Genomic DNA, 11,913 nt, shown 5'->3' with positions numbered 1-11,913 from the left:
CTCATCTGGAGTACTGTGTCCAGTTTTGGGCCCCACACTACACGAAGGATGTGGATAAATTGGAAAGAGTCCAGTGAAGGGCAACAAAAATGATTAGGGATCTGGAACACATGACTTATGAGGAGAGGCTGAGGGAACTGCTATTGTTTAATCTGTGGAAGAGAAGAATGAGGGGGGATTTGATAGCTGCTTTCAACTACCTGAGAGGTGGTTCCAGAGAGGATGGTTCTAGACTATTCTCAGTGGTAGAAGAGGACAGGACAAGGAGTAATGGTCTCAAGTTGCAGTGGGGGAGGTTTAGGTTGGATTATAGGAAAAACTTTTTCACTAGGAGAGTGGTGAAACACTGGAATGCGTTACCTAGGGAGGTGGTGGAATCTCCTTCCTTAGAAGTTTTTAAGGTCAGGCTTGACAAAGCCCTGACTGGGATGATTTAATTGGGGATTGGTCCTGCTTTTGAGCAGGGGGTTGGACTAGATGACCTCCTGAGGTCCCTTCCAACGCTGATATTCTATGATTCTATGATTCTATGGGTGACAACATTGCCTGGAGAAGCTGGCTGTGTCTCCAGCAGAGCAACGTGAGAGAGTCCAGCCCAGTTGAATGGATAAGGGGCTCCGCAGTTCCATCGGCTCTCAGACTGCACCCCAGGGGGGACAAACTGTTACAGAGGTTTTAAAACAAACTGATAATTAAATGACAATAGGTCTCCAGGACCAGATGATATTTACTCAAGAGTTCTGAAGGAACACAAACAACAAATTGCAGAATCACTATCATATGTTTCAGAGTAACAGCCATGTTAGTCTGTATTCGCAAAAAGAAAAGGAGTATTTGTGGCACCTTAGAGACAAACAAATTTATTTGAGCATAAGTTTTCGTGAGCTACAGCTCACTTCATTGGATGCATCCAATGAAGTGAGCTATAGCTCACGAAAGCTTATGCTCAGATAAATGTGTTAGTCTCTAAGGTGCCACAAATACTCCTTTTCTTTTAACCCGGTATGTAATATTTCACTTAAATCAGCCTCTGTACCAGATGACTCGTAGATAGCTAATGTGATGCTGATTTTTATAAATCTCTCCAGAGGTGATCCTGGCAATTACAGGCCAGTAATCCTAACTTCTTTATCAGTCAAATTTGTTGAAATTATAGTAAAGAACAGAATTATCAGACACATACATGAACATAATTTGTTGGGAAAGAGGTAACACAACTTTTGCAAAGGAAAACCATTCCTCACTAATCTACTAGAATACTTTGAGGGTGTCAACAAAATTGTTGACAAGGGTGATCCAGAGGATAAAGTGTACTTGGACTTTCAGAAAGCCTTTAAGAAGGTCCCTCACCAAAGGCTCTTAAGAAAAGTAAGTAGTCATGGGATAAGAAGGAAGTTTCTCTCCTGGATCAGTAGTGGGTTAAAAGATAGGAAACAAATGCTAGGAATAAATGGTCATTTTTCAGAATGGACAGAGGTAACTAGTGGTGCTCCACAGGGATCTGTACTGGGACCAGTGCTGTTCCACATATTCATAAATAATCTGAAAAAATGGTTAAGCAGTAAAGTGGCAAAATTTATAGACAAGGCAAAATTATTCAATATCCTTAAATCCAAAGCAGAGAGTTACAAAGGGATCTCACAAAACTTGGTGACTAGGCAACAAAATGGCAGATTAAATTCAGTGTAGATAAATGCAAAGTAATGCACGTTGGAAAATCATAATCCAAAATATACATACAAAACGATGTAAATTAGCTGTTACCACTCAAGAAAGAGATCTTGGAGTCATTGTGGATAGTTCTCTGAAAACATGTGCTCAATGTGCAGATGTAATAAAAAAAAAAAACCCTAACAGAGTGGGGGGAACCATAGGTGGCAGATATACTAGGCCAGGGCAGGCTAAGCCTCTCCAGCCACAGCTTTGGCCACCGCATACCAGACACCAGACACCAGTCTCTAAGGTGCCACAAGTACTCCTTTTCTTTTTGCGAATACAGACTAGCACGCCTGTTACTCTGAAACATTTCAAATACTGTTAGATAGTCAATAATCATAAATTCAGATAAAAAAAATGACACATGCACAAATAGGATCATCTTATTCTGAAAATTATAACTTTTCCATAGACACTTCACAAGATATGACAGTGGACGAGAAGCTGGATATGAGTCAGCAGTGTGCCCTTGTTGCCAAGAAGGCCAATGGCATTTTAGGATGTATAAGTAGGGGCATAGCGAGCAGATCAAGGGACGTGATCGTCCCCCTCTATTCGACATTGGTGAGGCCTCATCTGGAGTATTGTGTCCAGTTTTGGGCCCCACACTACAAGAAGGATGTGGATAAATTGGAGAGAGTCCAGCGAAGGGCAACAAAAATGATTAGGGGTCTGGAACACATGACTTCTGAGGAGAACTGGGATTTTTTAGTCTGCGGAAGAGAAGAATGAGGGGGGATTTGATAGCTGCTTTCAACTACCTGAGAGGTGGTTCCAGAGAGGATGGTTCTAGACTATTCTCAGTGGTGGAAGAGGACAGAACAAGGAGTAATGGTCTCAAGTTGCAGTGGGGGAGGTTTAGGTTGGATTATAGGAAAAACTTTTTCACTAGGAGGGTGGTGAAACACTGGAATGCGTTGCCTAGGGAGGTGGTGGAATCTCCTTCCTTAGAAGTTTTTAAGGTCAGGCTTGACAAAGCCCTGGCTGGGATGATTTAATTGGGGATTGGTCCTGCTTTTGAGCAGGGGGTTGGACTAGATGACCTCCTGAGGTTCCTTCCAATCCTGATATTCTATGATTCTATGATTCTATATGTTTTGTACAAGATGCATCATAACTAAGCCACAATCATATGGGGGTCGTGTCACAACTGCCTCCTCAGCTGCCCTGGATCCGGCATGGCACATATAAAAATAGCAGGTTCTTGGGGAATCGCAGAATCATAGGACGGGAAGGGACCTCGAGAGGTCATTAAATACAGTCCCCTGCACTCATGGCAGGACCAAGCACCACCTGGACCATCCCTGACAGGTGTTTGTCCAACCTGCTCTTAAAAATCTCTAATGATGGAGATTCCACAACCTCCCTAGGCAATTTATTCCAGTGGTTGCCCACTCCGACAGTTAGGAAGTTTTTCCTAATGTGCAACCTAAACCTCCCTTGCTGCAATTTAAGCCCATTGCTTCTTGTCCTATCATCACAGGTTGAGGAGAAGAATTTTTCACCCTCTTCCTTGTAACAACCTTTTAAGTACTTCAAAACTGTTATGTCCCCTCTCAGTCTTCTCCTTTCCAGACTAAACAAATCCACCTCTTTCAATCTTTCCTCATAGGTTTTCTAGACGTTTAATAATTTTTGTTGCTCTTTTTTGGACTTTCTCCAATTTGTCCACATCTTTCCTGAAATGTGGCGCCCAGAACTGGACACAATACTCCAGTTGAGGCCTACTCAGCATGGAGTAGAGCAGAAGAATTAATTCTCATGTTTTGCTTACAATACGCTTCCTAACAAATCCCAGAATGATGTTTTCTTTTTTTTCATACAGTGTAACACGGTTGACTGATATTTACCTTGTGGTCCACTATGACTCCTAGATCCCTTTTTGCAGTACTCCTTCTTAGGCAGTCATTTCCCATTTTGTATGTGTACTACTGATTGTTCCTTCCTCAGTGGAGTAATTTGCATTTTTCCTTACTGAATTCCATCCTGTTTACCTCAGACCATTTCTCCAGTTTGTCCAGATAGTTCTCAATTTTCATCCTATCCTCCATAGCACTTGCAAACCCGCTCAGCTTGGTATCATCTGCAAACGTTGTATGTGTACTCTCTATGCCATTAGTTAATCATTGATGGGGATATGGAACAGAACTGGACCCAGAACTGATCCTTGCAGATCCCCACTCGTTATGCCCTTCCAGCATGACTGTGAACCATTGATAACTACTCTCTGGAAATGGTTTTCCAGCCAGTTATGCACCCACCTTTAGTAGAGGGGGGAGGGATAACTCAGTGGTTTGAGCACTAGTCTGCTAAATCCAGGATTGTGAATTCAATCCATGAGGGGGCCATTGAGGGATCTGAGGAAAAAATTGGGAATTAATCCGGCTTTGAAAAGTGGGTTGGACTAGCTGACCTCTTAAGGTCCCTTCCAACCCTGATATTCTATGATATCTTAAAAATACATCAATCTAGGTTGTATTTTCCTAGCTTGTTAATGAGAAGGTCATGCGAGACTGTATCAAAAGCCATACTAAAGTCTAGATATATCACATCTACCACTTCCCACCATCCACAATGTTTGTCACTCTGTCAAAGAAAGCTATCAGGTTGGTTCAACATGATTTGTTCTTAACACATCCATGCTGACTATTACTTATCACCTTATTTTCTCTTTGATGTCACAAATGGATTCCTTAATTATTTGCTCCATTATCTTTCCTTGTACAGAAGTTAAGCTGACTGGTCTGTAAATCCCTGGTTGCCCTTATTTCTCTTTTTATAGATGGACACTATATTTGCCCTTTTCCAGTCTTCTGGAATCTCTCCCTTCTTCCATGACTTTTCAAAGATAAATACTTAATGGTTCAGATATCTCCTCAGTCAGCTCCTTCAGTATGCATTCCATCAGGCCCTGATGACTTGAAGACATCTAACTTTCTAAGTAATTTTTAACTTGTTCTTTCCCTATTCTAGCCTCTGATCCTATCTCATTTTCACTGGCATTCACTATGTTAGGTGAACAATTGCCACCAACCTTCTTGGTGAAAACCAAAACACAAAAATCATAAAGCATTTCTACCATTTCCGCATTTTCTGTTATTGCTCTTCCCTCTTCATTGAGTAATGGGCTACCTTGTCCTTCGTCTTCCATTTGCTTCTAATGTATTGGTAGAGTGTTTTCTTGTTACCCTTTATGTCTCTAGCTAATTTGATCTCGTTTTGTGCCTTGGCCTTTCTAATTTTGTCCCTACATACTTGTGTTATTTGTTTATATTCATCCTTTGTAAGTTGATCTAGTTTCCACTTTTTGTAGGACTCTTTTTTTTATTTTTAGATATTAAAGATAATTCAAGATAAGCCAGGATGGTCTCTTGCCATACTTCGTATCTTTCCTACTCAGTGGAATAGTTTGCTCTTGTTCCATGGATTTCAATAAGGCAGACTTCAGCAAACTCAGGGAGTTGGTAGGTAAGATCCCATGGGAAGCCAGTCTAAGAGGAAAAACAATTGAAGACATTGACTTTATTTTGCTGTTTTCCCTCCTACCATTCCTTAGAATCATGAACTCTATCATTTCATGATCACTTTCACCCAAGCTGCCTTCTGCTTTCAAATTCTCAACCAGTTCCTCCCTATTTGTCAAAATCAAATTGAAAATAGCCTCTTTCCCAGTAGCTTTCTCCATCTTCTGGAATAAAAAAAAATGTCTCCAGTACATTCCAAGAACTTGTTGGATAACCTGTGCCCTGCTGTGTTGATTTCCCAGCAGATGTCTGGATAGTTGAAGTGCCCCATTACCACCTAGTCCTGTGCTTTGGATGTCTTTGTTTATTATTTAAAAAAGCCTCAACCACCTTTTCTTCCTGATTAGGTGGTCTGTAGTAGACCCCTACGATGACATCACCCTTGTTTTTTACCTCTTTTATCCTTACCCAGAGACTTTTTACAAGTCTGTCTCCTATTTCCATCTCAACTTCAGACCAAGTGAATACATTTTTATGTATAAGGGAACACATCCTCTCTTTTTTCCCAGCCTCTCCTTCCTGAGCCAGCTGTACCCTTCTATACTAATATTCCAGTCATGTGTATTATCCCGCTAAGTCTCCGTGATGCCAGCTCTGTCATAGTTTTGATTTATTTACTAGTATTTCAAGTTCTTCCTTCTAATTCCCCATACTTCTTGCATTAGTATAGAGACATTTAGGATGCTAATTTGATTTTCCCCCAGTTCTGTCTTGACCCTCTTTGATCCCTGCTATTACAGCCCATGCTTCCCCTGATCTCTGACCCTTCTCCCAAGCCTCCAGGTTTTTGATTTACCTGTGGGCTTTGTTCACCTGCTGCCTTCTAACCTAGTTTAAAGCCCTCCTCACTAGATTAGCCAGTTTCCAAATATGCTCTTCCCCTTCCTGGATAGGTGGACCCCATCTCTGCTTAACAGTCCTTCTTCCTTTTACAGCATCCCATGGTCAAGGAACCAAAGCCCTCAGGGTCTCAGGAAGAGGGGCTGGTGTATTGTCCTCGCCACAATGAGGGAGGGGCATACTGGGTTATAAACTTACACTGCTCAAGCTTGTGACCAGGACAAGACAAAACAGATCTGGGTCCTATGCTGGGGAAGTGGGGGGAACTGTCTGGAGCCCTGCTATTTCTGGTTCATGAGTGATTAGTGAAAGTACTCATGGAATGGAGTGGATGGATCCCTGTCTGTTTATGGCTGTATAAGTGGAAGACCTGGAGTGGATTACACATGGTCATAGACTCACCATGTGATAGGGGGCTGAGATTGGTATGCCAGAGGGCTCAGTGGTGCTCCACTTCTAGGTTGCACAGTGGAGAAGTCCATCAAACCAACACAAGGCACAGGTCCTGCTAGACCATGAGTCCATTTCCCTCTTATTGGGTGCTCAGTTACTGACAGAGAGACCGTGGTTACTGGCAGGGAACTCCAGACTCCCGGGTTCTGTCGTGATTTGCTTTGTGACCTTGGCTGAATCATGTCTCCCTATCCCTCAGTTTACCTATCTATATAGTGGGGATATGTTCCCATTCACTATCTTTCAATGAAACGTTACTGAGGAGTGTTAGTGGATCCCTTGGATCCCTTAGACTGCTCTGTGTGCATGCATAAACTGCTCATGTTTCCCCTTAGTCATCTTTCTCTAGATCATTCTGTCTGCTGCAGAGGTGGGTGAACTATGGCCCTCAGGCCACATTCGTCCCACGGGACCCTCCTGTCCAGCCACTGAGCTCAGGCCCCGGCAGGCTCGCCCCTGGCCCCTCCCCTGTTGTCCCGCCTCCCCCATAGCCTCAGCGAGCTCTGCTGCCAGCGCAGTGATCTGGGCGGTGGGGATGAGAACTCCTGTGGCAGCTGCAGAGCCCGGCCTGACCCGGTGCTCCATGCTGCACGGTCAGGGGGCAGGGAGCGGGGGGGTTGGATAGAGGGCAGGGGAGTTTGGGGTGGTGGTTAGGGGCTGGGGGTGTGGATAGGGGTTGGGGCAGTCAGAGTGTGGGGAACAGAGGATTGATTGGGGCAGGAGTTCCGGTGGGCAGTCAGGAAGGAGCGGGGATTGGATGGGGCAGCAGGGGGCAGTCAGAGGCAGGGGTTCCAGGGGCAGTCAGGGGACAGGGAGAAAGGATGGTTGGATGGGGCAGAAGTCCCAGGGGGGCAGTCAGGAATGAGAGGAGGGGTTGGATGGGGTGGAGGGAGGCAGTTAGGGGCAGGGGTCCAGGGGAGGTCAGGGGACAGGGAGCAGGGGGAGTGGATGGGGCAGCGGTCCCGGGGGGACCATCAGGGAATTGGGGGTTTGGATGGGGCAGGAGACCCGGGGGGATAGGACGGATAGGAGGCGGGGGCCGGGCCACAACCCCCTCCCCTAACCGGCCCTCCATACCATTTCTGAAACCTGGTGCGTACCTCAGGGCAAAAAGTTTACCTGCCCCTGGTCTACTATCTACCCAGCCACCCTGGCACGTACAGGGTATCAGGCACAATAGAGAGCTAACATTAACCCTCATTTTCTTGCTAATCAACTATAATGTTTTCAATATACATAAATACACAGAGCAGCCAATTCTTCTCTGACTCAGCACAGATCCCAAGAGTTCTCCTCTCCCTTGGGAAGACCCCTTAATTACTGTTTGCTGCTAAAGCTGGATAAACAGCACAGAAGAGCAGACAGGCTTGTCTCCAGCCTGTTTACATCCAGATGCCTCTTCTCCGCTAGAGGCTGAGTGAACCCCACTGGGATAGCACAGAGCTATATAATAAAAGGTGCACATCACGCTGTCAGTTCTCAATTTGTAATGTGAGACAGATGTGGGACACAACTATCTGAGGGGAATTCCCAGGGAAGACTCGTCTGTCTCGGAATTCACTGCTCCCCATCTCTTGCTGAGGAGTTCACCTGCTCGACAAACCCCATGCAACGTGGGCATGATGAGATAGAGAGTAAGTCTGTGGTCTTTTCCACTGTGCACAGCCATGAAACATACCTGGGCCCTTGCCTCAGGACTTGAGCTTGCTCCGGTATCATGGGCCAGAATGTCCCTGTTTGCTGTGTCCCCGTGGCTGATGGCCTCGAGCCCCAATGTGCCTGCATTCCAGTGGCACAGGGGCTCCTTCAGGATTAAAGGTGTTAGAGGATGTGTGATACAAAGCCAAATTCTGAGGCTGTAGCTCATAGTTTGGTCAAGCGCCATTGAATCAAAACTCCCCTTGGAGTAAGAATTGAGTAAATACCTCAGGAGTGAGCAGTGAGTTAATGCATAGACACTGTCCTCCTCCTCTTAAATTTCAGGGCTCTGGTAGTTAATGGGTGCATGGAGAGGGGGGAATGCTCACCTGCCTTTATCTGCTGGAAAGCATGGAGATGCTCGGGCTCTTCACTGGAACAATTATAAGAATTTTTCAACATGGGCAAGACATTTTCTCTCCTAACTTAATTCAAGAAGTTGCTTGTACTGTTATGCTGGAAAATTTCAAAAAAACAATTCAGCCAGATGCAGACACCCAGTGTGGGATATTTCAGTCCAAAAGGTTAAACTTCGACAAACTTATAAGCAACTGAACATGAGGCCTCCTAATTGAAGGTGTCAGGCAGCCTTAACTGAAGTTGGTGACACCAGCACAACCCACAACGGCCAATACATTTGTAAATTACATCAAGCTAAACTCTTCTTTCCAATAATGACAGTGGCAGGGAGTTCCACAGGCTAAATATGGATTATGTAAACAACTTTCTTTTCTGAATGTGATATGTTCAGACTTTCAGTGTAATTCCGTATTCCCTTGTTTGAGTGTTATGATACACAGTAAATATGAATCATAGAATCATAGAATCATAGAATATCAGGGTTGGAAGGGACCCCTGAAGGTCATCTAGTCCAACCCCCTGCTCGAAGCAGGACCAATTCCCAGTTAAATCATCCCAGCCAGGGCTTTGTCAAGCCTGACCTTAAAAACCTCTAAGGAAGGAGATTCTACCACCTCCCTAGGTAACCCATTCCAGTGTTTCACCACCCTCAAAGTGAAAAAGTTTTTCCTAATATCCAATCTAAACCTCCCCCACTGCAACTTGAGACCATTACTCCTCGTTCTGTCATCTGCTACCATTGAGAACAGTCTAGAGCCATCCTCTTTGGAACCCCCTTTCAGGTAGTTGAAAGCAGCTATCAAATCCCCCCTCATTCTTCCCTTCTGCAGTCTAAACAATCCCAGCTCCCTCAGCCTCTCCTCATAAGTCATGTGTTCTAGACCCCTAATCATTTTTGTTGCCCTTCGCTGGACTCTCTCCAATTTATCCACATCCTTCTTGTAGTGTGGGGCCCAAAACTGGACACAGTACTCCAGATGAGGCCTCACCAATGTCGAATAGAGGGGAACGATCACGTCCCTCGATCTGCTCGCTATGCCCCTACTTATACATCCCAAAATGCCATTGGCCTTCTTGGCAACAAGGGCACACTGCTGACTCATATCCAGCTTCTCGTCCACTGTCACCCCTAGGTCCTTTTCCGCAGAACTGCTGCCTAGACATTCGGTCCCTCGTCTGTAGCGGTGCATTGGGTTCTTCCGTCCTAAGTGCAGGACCCTGCACTTATCCTTATTGAACCTCATCAGATTTCTTTTGGCCCAATCATCCAATTTGTCTAGGTACCTCTGTATCCTATCCCTCCCCTTCAGCATATCTACCACTCCTCCCAGTTTAGTATCATCCGCAAATTTGCTGAGGGTGCAATCCACACCATTCTCCAGATCATTTATGAAGATATTGAACAAAACCGGCCCCAGGACCGACCCTTGGGGCACTCCACTTGATACCGGCTGCCAACTAGACATGGAGCCATTGATCACTACCCGTTGAGCCCGACAATCTAGCCAGCTTTCTACCCACCTTATAGTGCATTCATCCAGCCCATACTTCCTTAACTTGCTGACAAGAATACTGTGGGAGACCGTGTCAAAAGCTTTGCTAAAGTCAAGAAACAATACATCCACTGCTTTTCCTTCATCCACAGAACCAGAAATCTCATCGTAAAAGGCGATTAGATTAGTCAGGCATGACCTTCCCTTGGTGAATCCATGCTGGCTGTTCCTGATCACCTTCCTCTCATGCAAGTGCTTCAGGATTGATTCTTTGAGGACCTGCTCCATGATTTTTCCAGGGACTGAGGTGAGGCTGACTGGCCTGTAGTTCCCAGGATCCTCCTTCTTCCCTTTTTTAAAGATTGGCACTACATTAGCCTTTTTCCAGTCATCCGGGACTTCCCCGGTTCGCCACGAGTTTTCAAAGATAATGGCCAATGGCTCTGCAATCACAGCCGCCAATTCCTTCAGCACTCTCGGATGCAACTCGTCCGAGTAGAATGTCTGATCTACTTTCTTTATCAATAAAGATACTTTCTTTATCTTTAGCTGTGAACTCCTGTATAACACGGGCCACTAAATTTCACCCATTTCCCCCTGTATTGAGCTCCATGGTTTCTGTTTGACTAAGACTTGGTCTACACTAGGATTTTACATTATGGACTCACAGAGCTATAGGGTTAGAAGGGACCGCAAGGGTCATCAAATCTGACCCCTGCCAAGATGCAGGATTTGTTCTGTCTTAGTCATGCCAGACAGATAGTTAGCCACTTCCTTTGGAAAACCTCCAGCGAAGGAGATCGAACAACCTTCCATCTGTTCCTTTGTCCTACTTTTCTTACATTAGAAAGTGCTTCCTGAGATTTCATCTAAATCTGCCATGCTGTAGTTTGAACCCATTGCCTCTTGTCCTGAGCTTTCTGGCAAGAGAGATCAACTTTACTCCACATTTTTAAGGAAAGCTTTCAAGTATTTGAACACTGCTATTGTGTCCTCTCTTAATCTAATCTTTTAGAGACTAAACATACCTGGTTCCTTCAGTTTACTCATATGTCTTGTACTCCCTCCCTTTGATCATCTTTGCCACTCGCCTCTGGATCCTCTACAGTTACTCTACATCATTTGTATTCAGTGGTGACCAAAACTCGGCACAGTACTCCAGAGGAGGACTAACGAGCGACAAGTAGAATGGTAATATCACCGCTCATGACCTGCATGCTATGCCTCTGATAATGCAACTTAACATTGCATTTTCATTTTTTTGAAGCAGCAAAAATAATCCACACCCCTGAGAGATGTAGCTATATCACATTAACCCTGGTGTAGACAGCATGAAGTCAATAGAAGAATTCTTCCATCTACCTAGCTACCACCTCTCAGGGAGGTGGATTACCTACGCTGATGGGAGAACCCCTGCTGTCGGTGTAAGTGATGTCTACAATGAATTGCTACGGCCGCACCGCTGTAGTGCTTTCAGTGTAGAGAAGCCCTGAAGCAGATCTTCCAGGAAAGCATCCAATCTTCATCAGCAGACGATGGGGAGTTGGAGAATCCACCACTTCCATTTCCAGTGTATTCCAACACTTAATCACCTTCAATGCTAAACCTTTGGCCCTTATTTCTAACTGGAGATTGTCTGTTTTCAGCTTCCAGGCATTGGGTCTTGCTCTGCTCCTCTCTGCTAGATTTCAGAGCCCATTAGTACCCAGGGTTTTCTCCCCATGAAAGTCTTTGTTTGATCCTCTTTTTGATAAGATAAATAGATTAAGCTCATGAAGACTCAATGTCAGAGGCATTTTCTCCAGCTGCCAATCATTTTTGTTGTTGTT

The sequence above is a fragment of the Caretta caretta genome, chromosome 1 (assembly GCF_965140235.1).
Source record: "Caretta caretta isolate rCarCar2 chromosome 1, rCarCar1.hap1, whole genome shotgun sequence".
Classification (NCBI taxonomy): Eukaryota; Metazoa; Chordata; order Testudines; family Cheloniidae; genus Caretta; species Caretta caretta.
This window is presented reverse-complemented; position numbering follows the sequence as displayed.